The sequence below is a fragment of the Amblyraja radiata genome, chromosome 45, assembly GCF_010909765.2.
Source record: "Amblyraja radiata isolate CabotCenter1 chromosome 45, sAmbRad1.1.pri, whole genome shotgun sequence".
Lineage (NCBI taxonomy): Eukaryota > Metazoa > Chordata > Chondrichthyes > Rajiformes > Rajidae > Amblyraja > Amblyraja radiata.
In genome coordinates, this window is record NC_046000.1 from 3718163 (window position 1) to 3736513 (window position 18351).

Genomic DNA, 18351 nt, shown 5'->3' on the forward strand with positions numbered 1-18351 from the left:
CTCCTCCATAGCATCAGAGGAAAGCTATGGGACAGAACAGCTCCCAACCCCACGTCGGAGGCGTCCACCTCCACCACGAACTGTCTCTCTGAGTCCGAAAAATGGAGGACGGGGGCCGATGTAAACCGTGTCTTGAGTGTCTGAAAAGCTTCGTCGGCCGCGGCAGACCACCGTAACGGAACCTTGGAGGAGGTGAGTGCCGTGAGGGGTGCGGCCACAGTACTGTAGCCACGGCTGAACCGTCGGTAAAAATTGGCGAACCCCAGGAACCTTTGGAGCTGCTTGCGGGAGTCAGGAACAAACCAGGTGGTGACAGCAGAGACCTTGGCGGGGTCCATCTTGATGTTCCCTTGGCCAACGATGTATCCTAGGAAGGAGAATGACGGGGAGTGAAACTCGCACTTCTCAGCTTTAACGGAGAGCGAGTTCTCCAGGAGCCGATGTAGAACTGCCTGGACTTGGTGTACGTGTTCCTCCTTGGTCCGTGAAAAGATGAGGTTGTCATCAATATAGACGACAGCGTACGTGTTCAACATGTCTCTGAGAACGTCATTGACCAAAGCCTGGAAGACGGCCGGAGCGTTGGTGAGGCCAAAGGGCATCACCAGGTATTCATAATGTCCCGTGGGTGTGTTGAAGGCGGTCTTCCACTCATCTCCCTCTTTGATGCGGACCAAGTGGTAGGCGTTGCGTAGATCCAACTTCGAAAAGATGGTGGCCCCCTCCAGGAGCTCGAAAGCAGAGGAGATGAGTGGGAGAGGGTAGCGATTCTTCACCGTGATGCCGTTTAGCCCCCGGTAATCTATGCAGGGACGCAGAGATTTGTCATTCTTCTCCACGAAGAAGAACCCAGCCCCAGCAGGAGACGAGGAGGGACGGATGAGATCAGCAGCCAAGGAGTCGTTTATGTATTTCTCCATGGCGCCTCTCTCAGGGGCGGACATGGAGTAAAGGCGATCCCTAGGAGGAGCGGAACCAGGCCGGAGGTCTATAGGTCCAACGAGGAGGAAGGGAGGTGGCCCTAGACTTGCTAAAAACCTCCCCAAAGTCATGGTACTCAACTGGGACCCCCGTCAGATCTGGAGCAGAACTGGAGCAGGTGGCCGGTTGAGGAGCTGAGGCTTGCTTCAGGCACACTTGGTGGCTGGAATGGCTCCAACCCAAGATGACCCCCGTCCTCCAGTCGATGTTGGTGTTGTGTCGCCGAAGCCAGGGGTAACCTAGGATGAGGGGAAGACGGGGAGACTGCAGGATGTAGAACTGGATGGTCTCATGGTGATTACCAGACAGCAGCATGCGCACTGGGACCGTCTGGTGAGAAACAGTCCCCAGGAGATGGCCGTCGAGGGCGTTGGCGGGAACAGGTTCAGGCAGGGGAACACAACTGATGCCAAGCTGGCGGGCTAGTCCCTTCTCCATAAGATTAATGTCACAACCAGAGTCTTTGAAGGTGGCGAGGGTGTGATAACCATCAGACAACAGCAGACGGGCATGACAAAGAGGGCGTCGGGCAGAGGAAAGTTCAGAGGTTCGACTCAGCAGTAATTCCTCCGCTACTGGTGAGTCTGGGCTTTTACTGGACACTTGGAGATGTAATGACCCGCCAGGCCACAGTAGAGACAGAGGTTCCCCCGACGCCGACGTTCCCGTTCCTCGGGAGTGAGACTGGTGCGACCCACCTGCATGGGTTCGGGTTGCCTCGACGGTTGCCCCGACGAGGGTAGTCCAGTCTCCGGAGGAAAACGAGCTTGGGTGGATAGCTGGCGGTCCGCCTGTCCCTGTCGCCTCTCCCGACGTCTCGCCAGGATGCGTCGGTCCAGACGGGTCGTTAGCTCGATAAGCCCATCCAGAGCAGAAGGATGGTCGTGGGACACCAACTCATCCTTGATATAGTCATTCAAGCCCAGCAAGAAAGAGTCACCCTGGGCCGGGGCGTTCCAATCACTCTGACGGGCCCTGGTGCGAAAGTAGATGGCGAAGTCAGCGACGCTCTGGCTCCCCTGGCTCAACCCCAGCACACCTCCAGCAGCGTCCGGACCCATCGAAACCTCACCGAACACCTTGCGAAGCTCCGCGGCGAAGGCCTGGAAAGAGGAGCAAGCTGGCGTGCGTCGCCCCCATTCAGCCGTACCCCACAGCCGAGCTCTGCCAGTCAGGTGATTAATGGTAAACGCCACTCTCGCCGCTTCCTGGGCGAAGGTGTAGGGCTGTAGGGCGAAGAGAATGGAACAGTTCGTGATGAATGGGTTGCAGCCCTCCGGGTCTCCAGCGTAGCGCTCCGGGGTTCCCACCCGGGGCTCAGGTGATGGTCCTGGCGGACCGGGAGCTGGTGCTGTCGGAGCCGGAGGCGAAGCATGGGGTGTAGCCTGGGCGAGGGTGGTCGTCAGCTGTTGGACCTGGGTGGCTAGTGCAACCAATGCTTGCTCCTGGTTTGACGTAGCCTGTCGAACCTCGGAGTTGGAGGCAGTGAGCATAGCTTCGTGCTGCAGGAGCGTGTGCTCAATCCTCTCGAAGCGGTTTGACGGAGACGTTGTGTGCGCTGAGTCCATTGTTGGCCAGGTTGTACTGTAACGGGTATAGCTTGGACCCAATAGCAGCACAGAATCAGGCAGGTATAGTTGGTAACTGTAGATGGGTTATGCATGCAACCTTAAATGTAGTTACCTCATCACCACTAACCACGCCCCATCATATTAGTATAACATATCCTCCCTTTGTTCCTCCCACTAGGTCCCAGTACGCCTGAAGGGTGGATGCATTCAGTGCTGGGACGTGTGTGCCATGTGCTATATTAAACTCTCAGTAAAGGTTACAGTGTGTCAGCAAAAGACCTTTACATGGTGTCAGAAGTTTAAACTCGCGTTTCCCGTTTATCGGTTTTTATTTATTTTGTCCCCGTTAGTGCCCAGTGTTGGGTTTCCCTTGACATTGCATCCTCATGCCGAAAGCCATCTGCCCTTGTCTTCGACGCTGACATTGCGGAGCGATGGTCGACTTTTGTGATGGACTACACTCATTATGTCAATATTGCGCACCGGAACGACCCAGCCGCGGTCAAAGCATCATTCCTGCTCAACCTGGCCGGTCCCGACGCAATGAAGAGAGCTCAAGCCTTTGTCTACGAACCAGCAGTCCTGGATGACAACGACCAGCCGGTCGAGCCAGCTGAATCGGCCGACGACCAGGTATGTCTTTTGCGCAAGTTCGCGGAGATATGCGACCTGCCCTCCAACTGTATACTGGAGCGGGCCAGGTTCTTCTCACGCAAGCAACAGCCGGATGAACCTGTTGAGTGCTTCATCGCTGACCTGCGGCACCTTGCCCAGCGGTGCCGATTTGAAACAATGCGCGACCAGCTCACCAGGGACATTCTCGTCACTGGCATGATTGATCAGAAGCTACGTGCCGACCTGCTGCAACGGCCTGACCTAACCCTGACTCAGGGAATGCATGCGTGCCGCATTGCCGAAGTGGTCACCCCTCCGCATGGGCAGAGGGAGTCTGACAGCCGAGCCATAAATCTAACTGGTGTTGCTGGACAACGACGTATGAGGGACAACTTTCGCCCTCCACCGCGGCCCGTTCGTACATCCCGGGTCCCGCGATCTCAAAAGTGTCCAAACTGCAATTACGTGCACTCCACGGAGTCACAGTGCCCAGCCCTCGGGAAGACCTGCAATTTCTGCGGGAGAATGAACCATTTTGCTGCTGCCTGCCGGTCCCGTGGGAAAGTGCCCTCAGCTCCCAGACAACTCTTAAACAACCTTCTGCAAGTTGATAGCGAGATGGATTCTCAGTCCTCTGTTGACACTGCCCCCAGCTCTGAGAACAGCTATTCCACGGGAGATGTAAGTGTTTACACTCTCCTCCACAGCCGATCTCGCCTCCCCGATCCTTCTGTGAACATAACTGTAAACAATAAGTCCTTCTCTGCTAAGCTGGACACGGGGGCGAAAGTGAACGTAATGTCAACAAAGCTGTTCCATAGGATAAGGAATAATGAGCTGCTGACTGCAGATCGCTCTGTTTTGCGTGCCTATGGGGGAGAGGGACTAACACCTGTGGGGAGGGCGACCTTCCACTGCGTGCTGCAGAAATCTTCCCAGGACCTGTCTTTCTTTATTCTGGACTGTGACTGTGTGACGTTGCTGAGCAACCAGGCCTGCCTGGATCTTGGTCTGGTGTCTTTTGACCGTACGGTCCACGAGGTGCAAGCTGTGATGGATCCACTATCCGAGTACCCAGACCGGTTTGACGACAAGTTGGGGAAGCTGCCGTTGGTGTACAAGATCGTGACTGACCCATCTGTGGTGCCTGTGATCCGTCCATCCCATAGAGTGTCGTTCGCCATGAAGGGCAAGGTGGAGAGCATGCTGAAAGACATGGTCAACATGGGAGTGCTGGAGGCTGTCAGCGATCCAAACGAATGGGTCTCCACCATGGTCGCCACGTTGAAGAAAGGAAAACATGAGATACGGTATGCATCAACCCCAAGGACTTGAATATGGCGATTAAACGGCCCCACTACCCCATGAGGACTGTCGAAAATGTTGCCGCCCAGGTGGGACAAGCCACAGTGTTCCCCGTCCTTGATGCCAGAAGTTCGTTTTGGCAGATACCGCTGGACAAACGCTCCACGGACCTGACCACGTTCAGCACGCCCATCGGCAGGTTTAAGTTTTTGCGGATGCCGTTCGGCATCAACTCCGCCAGCGAGGTATTTCAGCGTTCAATGGAAGAATTGTTTGCAGGTCTGCCCTGCGCGATCATTGTGGACGACATTCTGGTCTATGGGAGGGATGTGGCCGAACATGACCGCAACCTCCGACGGATTCTGGACCGTGCTCGGCAGATAAATTTGAAGCTTAATCGGTCAAAATGCAAGTTTCGGGTGCCTGAGGTCACATATGTTGGCCACATTTTTACGGCCCAAGGGTTGAAGCCGGACCCGCAAAAGACCAGCGCCATCTCAGAGCTGCCCGCCCCGACAGACGTTGTCAGTCTACAGCGTTTCCTGGGTATGGTGAACTACCTGGGAAAGTTTATCCCCGACCTCAGCGAGTTGAGCGCACCCCTGAGACAACTCACAAAAAAGGACATTGCCTGGGCATGGTCTCCACACCACCAGCAGGCGTTTGATCTGCTAAAGACGAGGCTGGTCAGCACACCAACTCTGAAGTTCTTTGATCTACTGCGTCCGATCGTGGTCACTTGCGACGCCTTTCGATTTGGACTGGGTGCTGCCTGCCTGCAACCCCACGCTGGTGACTCGCTGCTGCCCATCTCTTATGCCTCCAGGACCATGACGGACACAGAGCAGCGCTATGCACAGATAGAGAAGGAGCTGCTGGCGGTGGTTTTCGCGTGTTCGAAGTTTAAGGACTTCCTATTTGGCACCGGGTTCACCGTTGAGACGGATCACCAGCCTCTGGTAACGATACTGAACAAGCCTATACACTGCGCTCCTGCCAGGCTACAGCGGATGATGCTGCAGCTACAGCGCTTTGACTTTAAAATACTATATAAGAGGGGCACCGAGATGCATGTGGCTGATGCACTGTCCCGGGCCCCCCGGGCCTCCTGCGACCAGCATCCCTTCGAGCAGTCAGACTTACAGGTACTGAACGTTAACTTCGTCCCTTCTCAGCAACTACAGTGCTTGGTTGAACGTACCGCTAACGACCCCGACCTGCAGCAGCTTGCTGCTGTCATCAGGCGCGGGTGGCCCACCAAACGGAATTCGTTGCCTGCCAGCGTCCACCTCTATTTTTTGGTCCGCGATGAGTTGGTCCTCCGGGACGGCATTATTATCAAAGGACACAAAGTGGTCGTCCCTGCCTCTCTGCATGGCTTGTATTTTGACGCCGCCCACATGGGGCATCCCGGGGCAGATGCCACTATCTCGCATGCCCAGGAACAGAACTACTGGCCGGCCATGGCAAAGTACATCCAGGCCAGGGTGGATTCCTGTCCGGATTGTAACTCTCTTGCCCCGCATCAGCAACGACAGCCGCTTTTGCAGCAGCCTGCCCCTGACATGCCCTGGTCTTCTCTGGCTGTCGATATTTTCGACTGGCGTGGGAGGCAATACCTTGTGCTAGTAGACTCTTACTCGAATTGGTTCGAGGTGGACCTCCTCCCTGCCATCACCTCCGAGATGGTGATCAGCAAACTTCGCCGTCACTTTGCCATGTTTGTTTCCCCTGTCCGGCTGCAGACAGACAACGGACGCCAGTTCACCAGCGCCGAATTTCGAGCGTTTGCTGTAAAGTGGAACTTTAATCATTTCACCAGCAGCCCTAAGTACCCGCAGAGCAATGGTCTAGCTGAACGGGCGGTCCGCAGCGCTAAGCACCTGCTTGAACAAACCCGCATCTCGAACGGGGATTTCTATCAGGGTCACCTGAACCTTCGGAACATTTCCAGAGACAGTACCATGGGTTCCCTGCCCAGCGACTCATGTCCCGTGTTGATCGCCCTCCGATGCCTATTGCCCAGCAGTCCCTGATGCCCAAAGTCCTGCAGCCTGCTGATGTCCAGCAACGCATTGCCCAGAAGCACGAGATCCAGCGCCGCTCGCATCACAAATCCTGCCGCCCTCTTTCGCCACTGATGCCTGGACAGGTCGTCCGTTTGCAGACGTCCACTGGCTACTCCCGACTTGCCACCGTCGTCGGGTTTGACAGCATGGTCCTACCTGGTGGATTTTGAAGGGACTGTATACCGACGCAGCCGCCAGCACCTGTTGGCGGCTAACGACCCCAAACCACCTCCTGCGATTCCGTATACACCTCCATCGCGTGTCGAGCCTTCCTCCACTAACTTACCCTCTGCTCCCTGCATGCCACGGTCGATCCTTTTGCCTCGGGTACCCCCCCCCCCCCCCTGCTCCTCCCGGTTTTGCTCCTCGGGCTCTGTTGTACCCTGCAAGGTCTTCTCTTTCTCCCACTTCTGCTCATTCTACCCCTTCTGTTTCAACTGGCTCACCTGTGCCTCTCCGTTCCCCCTCCAAGCTGGGTTCTCCACCCATCTTCTCTCCCCCTCCTGTTTCTGATCCTGACCCTCCTCCTATTCTTTCGGGTGGGGAGGGTGAAGGTGCTGTGCGCACTCGCTCGGGTCGGTAATAAAACCTCCGGCTCGATACGGAGAGTTTGCTTAGCCTTGCAGGTACTGTATAACAAACCTGCCATTGTTGTAACTTGTTTAAATTGTAAGGGGAAGGATGTAGATGGGTTATGCATGCAACCTATAGTGTAGTTACCTCATCACCACTAACCACGCCCCATCATGTTAGTATAACTGTAGTATCCTCCATTTGTTCCTCCCACTAGGTCCCAGTACGCCTGAAGGCTGGATGCAGTCAGTGCTGGGACGTGTGTGCCATGTGCTATATTAAACTCTCAGTAAAGGTTACAGTGTGTCAGCAATCACTCCTTTACAGTAACGAACTTTATTACGATACTGTAACACAGAGTAGTAACACAGGAATGGGTACACCGTACTCACACATAGGCTCAGGATTGAGCAATGCTTCCGAAGAGGGGCAGGCAGGAGACGTAGTTGGGGTAGCGGAAGGTCCGGTAACCAGGAGATCCAACACACGATGCAAACAAACCAGCGAGGGACAGACGAAAGGAGAGTCGAAGCCAGGCAGGAAGTCGGGAAATCGCTGGAGAGTCTTGCATGAATGCTGAGAACAATCTGGCACTAAGTGAACGGTGAGGAGAGTATATATACCGGGTTAATTGGTGATCAGAGGCAACTGAGTGCAACAGGTGAGTAGAGTTGGGCTGATGAGAGGGGGGTGGCAGGCAGGCAGGTGAGGAGAAGGAGGGACCGGTGGAAAAGTACTGGGAGGTGAAGTGGATGAGAATGAGGAGAGGGCAGACTGTGACAATTTTGTTCTGTGTGCTGAAGCAAAGCAAACATTTCATTTTACTATCAGGGACACATGACAATAAACTTGAACTTGAACTTGAATTAGTTCAAATGGTAATTGTACCGGCATCAGACAGCTTTAAGTAATTATCCGTGAATACCTTCAGTAATACTTGAAGGTCAAAACACAATTAATGACACATCATGTTAATTCGATGTCAATAGAGACATTTAACAAGCGCTGAACAGTGACACCCCCACTGTCTCGCGGAAAGCGGAGCTTTTAATAGATTTTATTTCACCGAATTTCATAATCCGGATTACAAAACATGGGATGGATTGTCCCCCACCTCTAAAAACATGGGTAGGGACATTTCTATATGTACGTAGAGTGGGAAAATCAGTTTGGTTCTGGACCCCAAGGAAGGGACTTTGTAGAGTGCGTCCGAGATGGATTCTTAGAGCAAATGTACTGGAGCCTGCCAGAATGAAGGTAATTCTGGATTAGGTGTTGTCTAATGAATCATGAATTAATAACGGAAAACTCAAGGTAAATGAACCGCCAGGTGGCAGTGACCATAATATGATAGGTTTTAATCTGCAATTTGAGAGGGAGAAGGTTAAATCAAAAGTGGCAGTGTTGCAGTTGATCAAACGGACTATGAAGGCATGAGAGAGGACTTATCAAGGTCGACAGGTAAAGGATCCCTGCAAGAATGACGGTGGAACAGCAATGGCAGGAATTTCTGTGCATCATCCAGTAGATGCAGGATCATTTTATCCCAAAGAGGAAGAAATATTCTAAGGGCAGTAAGAGGCAACACTGGCTGACAAAGGAAGATAGGGATGGAATAATACTAAAATAATAGGAGTATAACATAGCAAAGAGCAGCGGGAAGCCAGAGGGTTGGGTAACTTTCAAATGACAACATGAGGTAAGCCAGAGGGCCGTCAAGGGGCAACCAAATTAGTGTGGGCGGGAGTCACATTCAGTCCCCGGCAGGTGAAGCTGGGGGTTCTTTCCTCAAGTTCCGAGTCGGCAGGCTGGAGAGACTACGCCCGGTTGGCGGGTGTCCCGCCTGTTGTGAAAGGACTGAGTCCGGACACTTTCCTATTCCTCTCTTCATGGGCCGCAGCATGATCTGCGCAGGAACCTCTCCGCTTTAATGTAATGTCAAGGGGGGGAGGGGGGAGACAAACAGAGGAGGGAGGGCGGGTTGGACAGAGAGGGTCTGGCAGCAAACGCGAGAGCTACTTTTTTGCATTGCTGGAAACTCTTTGGGGGTTACGCTGGGGGACCGCGCCTCCCGTGTGACCCAACGGGTCCCACTTCGTCCAGCATTTCTTAAACATTGTGATAGTACCTGGATCCACCAGCCTCCTACATGCGGTAGGATCCAGATATCATACAGCACATTCGTGTAAACAGTACTACATTTGATACTTTCTGGCTTCCGGTGGCTAGACTGTGGGGGTGTTATGGGAAATAATGTTCTACTCTCGAAGACCCTCATTATTGGGTAAATCCCGATCAGGTCCGCCTCAGCTTCCTTCGTTCCAGGAAAATAAACCTGTCTGTCCAGATTCGCCCGTTTCTGGTGGACCCCCCCCCCCCCCGCGCCTCTCATTTACACTCACACCGCTCCAATTACTCCAATTGTATTCCAGATTGCTCCCATCATTCTATCCTTTATAGTGTGCTTTGCATATTTATCTATATCGAACTATCTACACATCGCAAAAACTCTCATCTTGTTTGTTTTGTATTTCTCGGCGTCTTTCTTCATTTTCTTTGCGCGCTCATCAGTGTTGTTATCCCTGTCTCACTACTTCGCCATGTTCCCGCGTTTCTGCACCTTTGCTAATAACCTTGTGCTCACTGCTGTCGCGTATTGGTTCCCCGGTCCCGACATTGAAAGAAATAAAATATAAACGGGCAAATCGGCGGGGATTTATGCCTCCGAAACGTCACTTTCCCAGTTCTCGAGGATTCGGGGCAATGTCGAGTCTGCATTTTAAAGTCCAAATTTCTTCAGATACCGTTTGCGGCATTTCCCCCAACTTTTGTAAAGTCAACAGGTGGAAGTGACGCAAATTGAACCTGGGGCCTTAAACACGAAAAACGTGCGCCCTTCTGCAGAGCTACATCCCGGACTCCGTGAGAACAACATCGACATTGAAAATAGCTGGAGCAGGCCACGTGGCCAAACGAGTTTCCACCACCATTCAACATGTTCTCAGCTGATCATCCCATCACAGTCCACTGTTCCCTTCCCTCCCCATACTTCTCGGCGCCTTTTGTGTCCAAACGTCTCGCTGTACCTTCTTAAAACTGTCCAGCGGCAGTTCAGCAGAGTATCCAATCCGCTAGTTCCAGGGATAGACATAAAACGCTTAAATAAATCAGCAGGCCATGCTGCATCTCTGGAGAGTTGGAATAGGCGACGTTTCGGTTCGAGACCCTTCTTCAGTTCCTGGTATGTTGTTTATAGAAAATAAAAACATTTCAATGAAAGGAAGTGAGACGCCGCAGGGATTGAGGCGACAGCAGAGAGCGCCAGCGTCTGGAGAGAGCAGATTTGCTCAGCTGCCAAGGACATGCTGCCAAGGACATGCACAGCAAAACATATCCGATCACCAGCATCCCTGGGTGGGCTCGAACCACCAACCTTTCGGTTAACAGCCGAACGCGCTGACCGATTGCGCCACAGAAACAACTGGACGGAAAGGGCAATACACGTACGATTCCCGAGCTGGGAAGCGGTGACCAGGGACACGGTTGGGAAACTGCTTTTCATAAGCGGCATCAACGATTTGGGCCAGAAAGATTATTCTAAAATAAATGTTATTCAGACTCCCCCACCCACCCCAACCCCACCCCACCTCGTATATATACAGGATCACACCCAACATTCCCAACGCTTACACATACAGTCATTTGTTTTATATTCTGTGAATAAAGTATCTTTATACTAACCCCCCTTACCGTTCACTTGGTCAGGAAGCCACGGTCCTCATCAAGCAGAACATTCTGGAAGCACTTAGCTTCCCGTGTACAGATCCGCCCCCAACCCGAGAAAGGATACGAGTGTGGTCGACACAAAATGCTGCAGGAACTGTGCGGGACAGGCAACATTTCTGGAGAGAAGGAATGGGTGACGTTTTGGGTAGACACCCTTCTTCAGACTGCTAGTTAGGGGAGAGGGAAGCTCGAGATGTTGAAGGGTTGAACAAGAATGTAAGGTGTGAAAACACCAGATAATCAGAGAGGAGGAGCAGCGGGTGAGGTTGTTGTAGTACTCTCAGCGGAGAGAGGAGGAGCACTCACATGTGGTCGGGGGTGCCGCAACAATTCACCGGGTATGTCCAGTGAGAACAGGTGTAGCAGTGTGGGCCGACACTCTATGGCGTTCAGTGAATGAGAGGTGAATTATCGCTCAGCACATATTCTGGGCCGCAGTATTCAGGACCGGAGCCAACTAGGCAAATATACAGCTGAGTAACGAAGCCATTTGTTCCATGTCGCAGCAGATAATCAATCGAATTACCGGCGTGACCAAAATCTTTGCGCTACGGACATATTTACTAACCTATTTCCGCGGAATATTAATTCTGACAGCAGTTAGTGAACATCCCGTCAAAATTATGCACAGGTCGGTTCAAACGAGCGGACCTGCTACCGCCGTAATCGGCAGGATTCGAACCTGCGCGGGGAAACCCCAATGGATTTCTAGTCCATCGCCTTAACCACTCGGCCACGACCACTACGCTCCCACTGCCTGCGCTCGAAGATGATAAATCACCAGAAAATATCGGTGAGTCCTGGGACAAACTGAGGCAGCGCTGATTGCAGTGTCACGGCAGTAGTACTGATCCTAAACCAAAGCTGGAGAGCGCCGGAACAGTGAAAGACCTGGATAGAGCGGAGGTAGAGAGGTTGTTTCCACTAATGGAACACCCTGGTGCAAGAGGGCATAGACTCAGAATAAAAGGCAATACCTTTGGAAAGGAGATGAGGAGGAATTTATTTCGTCAGAAGGTGGTGAATCTCTGGAATTCAGTGCCGCAGACAGCTGTGGTGGACAAGACATTGGGTATTTTTAAGGCGGAGATTGACAGATAATTGATTAGGATTGACGCCATAGCTTACAGGGAGAAACCACAAGAATGGGTTTGAGAGGGAAATGTATGCCCACCATGTTTGAATGACAATGTAGACTATGGGCTGAATGGCCCAATTCCGCGATTCTGTCGTGGTTGAATATAGTGTAATATAGTAATATCATGGTATATATGTGAATATAGTGTAATATAGTAACATTCTCGCGGTTTGTCCATGCAAACTTTGGCTGGATGTGTATCTCCCTCCCCGCCCCCCAATCCCCCCCACCCCCCACAAACAAGCCCCCCACAATCTGCCCGCGCCCCCACAACCCTCCCCACCGTCACAATCCCACCCCCACAAACCCCCCCACACACCTCCCCCACACAACCCCCCACCCACACACACACACGCACACACACACACCCCCCACACCCCCCACACACCCCGCCCATACACACACCCCTCCCACACACACACCCTCCCCAACACACGCCTCCCTTCCCACATCCCATTTCCCCCTACACCCCTCCCGCCCACATACAGACCTACCGCCCACCCACCCCACTTCACGCCGCCACACACACCCCACCCCCACGATCCCTCTCCCCCCCACACCACACTCTCTCCCCCTCCGACACCACCCCGTCCATACACACCCTCCCTCCCTCTCACCCCACCCCCGGCGACGCACCCAACTTCCCTCCCACCTTTCCTTCCTCCCCTCCCACACATGAAGAGGATGGGGAGGGAGTGCTCGGGTAAGAAGGGAAATAAGCCACGCCTGCACAGTTAGGGGCTATGGGTGAGTGGTGGAATATTGCGTTGGGGGAACGGGTGAATGGTGGAATATCAAAGGTTCAAAGGGACTTTATTAGTGAAAAGCTTATTGCCATTGCAGCACATAAAAAAGGAATACAGAAATGACAATAATAAAGAGATTTAAACATAAAAAACATCCCCCCACAATGGTTTCCATTATGAGGAAGGCATAAAGCCCAGTCCCCATCCCCATGTCCACCCTTAGTCGGGCTTATTTTGGCCTCCGCAGTCGCCGCTACGGGGCCCGATTTTATCCAGGTCGTTCTCGCCGGATGATGATGCTCAGACGTAGGGAGAAACCTCACAGCTTTGGGAAACCTGGAACGGCCGCTTATTGACCGAAGACCGCGACTTCCGAAGCCGACAGGCCGCGTCGGATGGAGCTCCACAGTTCTTTGCAAATTTTTAAATTTCTCATTGTTCACGTTTGGAAAGTGTGTGTGGGGGTGGGGGGGGCGGAAGGATAGAAAGGGGGTAGGGAGGGGGTAGGGAGGGGAGAGGAGTTATGGAGGGAGGGAGGGAATGACTGTTGGTAGGGGAAAGGAGAGGGAGGGATAGGTGAGGGATTGGAGGAGGGGAGGAGGATGAGTAGGGATAGAAGAGGGAGATGAGGATGGAGAGTGGGTAGGAGTGGGGATAGAGGCAGAGGATGGGGGTGGGGGAGGTAGGGAGTGGGGATTATAGGAAGAGGAGGGCCGTGGGGAAGATCAGGAGGGATAGTGGGGGGATAGGGGTGGTGAGGAGTGGTGGGGGTAGAGAGATATGGGAGGGGAGAAGAGTTTTGGAGGGAGGGAGGGAGAGATAGGGTAAGGGAAAGGAGTAGGAGAAATAGGTGAGGGAGGGATTGGAGAGGGTAGGAGCAGAAGGCAAAGAAGAGGGAGGATGAAGAGGAGGGGGTTGGAGTGCTCCTTCCCCTTTTGTCTTTCTCGCTGTCTTTCTTCATTTTCTTGGTGTGCTCATCGGTGTTGTTATCCCTGTCTCACTACTTCGCCATGTTCCCAGGTTTTTACACCTGGGTTAACATCCTTGTGCTCACTGCTGTCGCGTATACATTGAACGAAATAAAATATAAACGGGCAAATCGACGAGGATTTATACCTCCGAAACCTCACTTTCCCAGTTCTCTAGGATTCCGGGTAAAATCGAGTCTGCATTTTAAAGTCCGAATTTCTTCAGACACCGTTTGCGGGATTTTCCCCAACTTTTGTAAAGTCACCAGGTGGAAGTGACGGGAATTGAACCTCGGGCCTTAAACAGGCAGAACGTGCGCACTTCTGCAAAGCTACATCCCGGGCTCCGTGAGAACAACATCAACATTGAAAATAGCAGGAGCAGACCACGCGGCCACACGAGTTTCCACCACCATTCAACATGATCTGAGCTGATCATCCCAACACAGTCCACTATACCCCTCCCCATACCTCTCGGCGCCTTTTGTGTCCAAACGTCTCGCTGTACCTTCTTAAAACTGTCCAGCGGCAGTTCAGCAGATAATCAAATCCGCTGGTTCCAGGGATAGACACAACAATCTTAAATAACTCAGCAGGCCATGCAGCATCTCTGGAGAGAAGGAATAGGCGACGTTTCGGATCGAGACCCTTATTCAGTTCCTGGGATGTTGTTTATTGAAAAGAGGAACATTTGAATGAAACGAAACGAGACGCCGCAAGAAGACACCCAATCAGCGGATTGAGGCGACAGCAGAGGGCGCCAGTCTCTGGAGAGAGCAGATTTGCTCAGCTGCCAAGGACAAGCACAGGAAAAAATATCAGATCGCCAGCGTCCCTGGGTGGGCTCGAACCACCAACCTTTCGGCTAACAGCCGAACGCGCTAACCGATTGCGCCACAGAGACAACTGGTCGGAAAGGGGTATAAACTGATAATTCCCGAGCTGGGAAGCGGTGACCTGGGACACGGTTGGGAAATTGCTTTTCATAAACGGCATCAAAGATTTGGTCCAGGAAGATTGTTTTCTAAAATAAATGTTATTCGGACCACCCATATTGTCAAGTCAAACTGAAATGAAAGAACAGGTGCAGAGAAATGCTACAAGTGAAATCACGAGACAGTGATTTAAGTGGGCGGAACCCCAGCCTGCCGAGTTCTGCCTGGGGGTCAAAAGGGCACAGAGCACCAGAAGCCAGTGAAGCAGAGACAAGAGATTTGCTAGCAGAGAACTTGAACAGTAAATCAAAAGGACTGTCCGAAAAGACTGCCGCGAGAGCCAGAAAAGGCAAGCAGGACTGATTTTCTACAGACCCGATTGGCAGCCGGTTTTTCACCTGATAAAGACCAAAATTGATAAAGACTAAAACTGCTAAAAAACTGCTAAAGAACCAATCTGCCAAAATAAAAGAAGGAGAAAATAAAAGGTGGAAAAGAAGTGTTTGGTCTGAGTGAATCCAGTTCATCATTTCGGGGTAGATAAATCAAATCCCTTTCAAGCGGGGAAATTGCAAAAACATTAGAAGACTTGACAGTGAAAAACCGCTGTGACCAGGAGACTCCAGTGAAAAACCGGGCGGGGCCAGGAGATCTGGAAACCTGGAAAAGAGACAGTTAAGTCAAGATAAAACATGGCTGATGAAGTTGCTGGAAAGTCAGCTGAGCAGCTCAAGATGAAGAGGACAACAGCAAAACGGGCATTCTCTCGTCGTGTTAACAGCATCATTAGGAACCATGAAGAAATGTCTGAAGAGGAGCTCAGGAACAATTTCAACAAACTCATGCAGGAGGCCGAAAAAGTCATGGAAGCCAATGACGATGTGGAGGCTGGACTCATTGCAGAGCTGGAGGCGGAGCTGGACGCAGATGACGAAACTGTGTTAACTGAACAGCAAAATGCCGACCTGGCAAAGACTGCAAAGGAGTGTGATTCGAAACTAAAAGAGGTCAAAGGGCTCATCCAGGACACTCTATGGGCAAAGTTTGGAAATGTTGAATTATCCACCTCACTACAGACAGCAGATGGTGCATGTGAACTTGCTGCTGCCACCGCACCATCAAATAGCAACCAAGAAGCATATGAATTCATGCTTAACCACCGGCAGAAACTGGTAAAGACTGCAAAGGAGACGTATAGTCGGTGGAAACGTTGGGTCCCTCTGGATGAGCAAGAGAGCTTCCAGAAACACCTAAGAACACTCGAGCTTCTCGTCCCCAAACTGGTTTCCAGGAAGGCTGACTTCATACAGGCAAGAATAAAGGAGGACGCTGAAGGATTAGCACAAGCGGCGAATGCTTTCAATTATCCTTCACCAGCCATCAGACTGAGGCCCACGGCCCTTCCTAAGTTTACTGGAAACAAGCGTGACTTTTATAGATGGAGGAAGGATTGGGAAGCACTGCAAAAGCAAGGTGAACACACTGGATCAAATGAGGTGAAGAAGGTTCAATTGCTGGACAGTCTGGAGGACAAAATTACAAGAGACCTCCGCCTCAGAAGTTATAACACTGCAGATGATATCTTTCGTGTCCTAGAGAACCGGTTTGGAAACCAAACAGCTATTGCTATTGAGATAGTGGAGGAGCTTCAGAGAATCCCACCTGTCAGAGGACATCAGCCACGTAAAATAGTGGAATTAATTCAAGCTGTGGAAAAGGCGCTTAATGACTTGAGCGATCTCGGAGACACAGTCGCTATTAAAAATCCACTGATGACAAAATCAATTGAAACCAAGCTTCCAGAAACCGTCAAGAATGAATGGCTGGTTTATGTAGCTGACAAGAGGAATGCTGTGGCACCAGAGAAACGGTTTGACAGTCTCTTGTCATTTCTCAAAGAGCAGGAGAGCATATACGAACAGCTCGAGCAACTGAGGGACGAGGAGCCGAGTAGAAAGGAAACTCGGACTGAACCAAGACATACCAGAACCAAGTCTACCAAGTCAGAAAATGACCACAAAAGTTGTGTAGTCTGTGGTGACATAAAGCATAAAAGGAAGCTGTACTTCTGCAAGCAGTTTCGAGGGGTAAAGCTGACAGAGAAAAGAGCTGCACTAGAGAAGTTGGGAGCATGCAAAAAATGTCTTGAAGTTCATGATGATGGTTCATACTGCAAACCTGCATATCTGTGTAAAAATCAAATCTGCAAGGATGAACAGAATCCTGAGAATCATTTTTATCTGTGCCCCAATTATGAGATGAGGAAAAGCAGTGTGGATCAGAGAAGGAGTAAATTTGGTCCAGAGGAAGATAAGGGCAAGAAGAAATATACAGTGCACCAAGAGGAGTTTTTCAGCAAACTTCCACCAGAGTTGGCAAAACAATGCCGAGATGTGTTCTCCAACACTGCATCAAGAGCTTTCAACACTGCAAAGCATCAGCCAAGCCTCATAAAGGAAGGTGGACTGCAAGAGCATCCAGTGATTTTGATGCTTCTGGAGGTCGTAGCAAATGCTGGACAAAAGGTTGGGACATTAATTGACTTGGCTTCAGATACCAACTACATAACTCACAAGGCTGCGAGTAGACTGAACCTTAGGAGTGAAGACATCACGCTTATCGTCCATGGAGTTGGGGGGATGAAGGTCCACGTCGAGACGAGGCGCTACCTTCTAAAGATCCGAGTGAAGACTCCCAAGGGCAGACTCAAGTCGCACCAGTTAGTTTGTTATGGATTGGACAGCATTGCAGATGTTCACAAACATGTGACACCACAGCAGCTGCAACAGTTCTTTCCAGACGTCCCACTTGAGGAACTTGTGAGACCAAAAACATAGAAACATAGAAACATAGAAATTAGGTGCAGGAGTAGGCCATTCGGCCCTTCGAGCCTGCACCGCCATTCAATATGATCATGGCTGATCATCCAACTCAGTATCCCGTACCTGCCTTCTCTCCACACCCTCTGATCCCCTTAGCCACAAGGGCCACATCTAACTCCCTCTTAAAAATAACCAATGAACTGGCCTCGACTACCCTCTGTGGCGGGGAGTTCCAGAGATTCACCACTCTCTGTGTGAAAAAAGTTCTTCTCATCTCGGTTTTAAAGGATCTCCCCCTTATCCATAAGCTGTGACCCCTTGTCCTGGACTTCCCCAACATCGGGAGCAATCTTCCTGCATCTAGCCTGTCCAACCCCTTAAGAATTTTGTAAGTTTCTATAAGATCCCCTCTCAATCTCCTAAATTCTAGAGAGTATAAACCAAGTCTATCCAGTCCTGACATCCCAGGAATCAGTCTGGTGAACCTTCTCTGCACTCCCTCTATGGCAATAATGTCCTTCCTCAGATTTGGAGACCAAAACTGTACGCAATACTCCAGGTGTGGTCTCACCAAGACCCTGTACAACTGCAGTAGAACCTCCCTGCTCCTATACTCAAATCCTTTTGCTATGAAAGCTAACATACCATTCGCTTTCTTCACTGCCTGCTGCACCTGCATGCCCACTTTCAATGACTGGTGTACCATGACACCCAGGTCTCGCTGCATCTCCCCTTTTCCTTGTCGGCCACCATTAGATAATAGTCTGTTTTCCTGTTTTTGCCACCAAAATGGATAACCTCACATTTATCCACATTATACTGCATCTGCCAAACATTTGCCC

The 18351-nt window shown here is 51.4% G+C and overlaps 3 non-coding genes across 3 annotated transcripts; all 3 read right to left on the reverse strand.

Annotated features, from left to right (window-relative positions):
• Positions 1-10519: 10519 nt before the first annotated feature.
• Positions 10520-10593, reverse strand: trnan-guu. Its single transcript has one exon. It is a non-coding gene; the product is annotated as a tRNA-Asn (tRNA).
• Positions 10594-11561: 968 nt separating this feature from the next.
• On the reverse strand, positions 11562-11643 carry trnas-aga. The gene has a single exon. It is a non-coding gene; the product is annotated as a tRNA-Ser (tRNA).
• Positions 11644-14582: 2939 nt separating this feature from the next.
• On the reverse strand, positions 14583-14656 carry trnan-guu. The gene has a single exon. It is a non-coding gene; the product is annotated as a tRNA-Asn (tRNA).
• Between the last annotated feature and the right edge of the window lie 3695 nt (positions 14657-18351).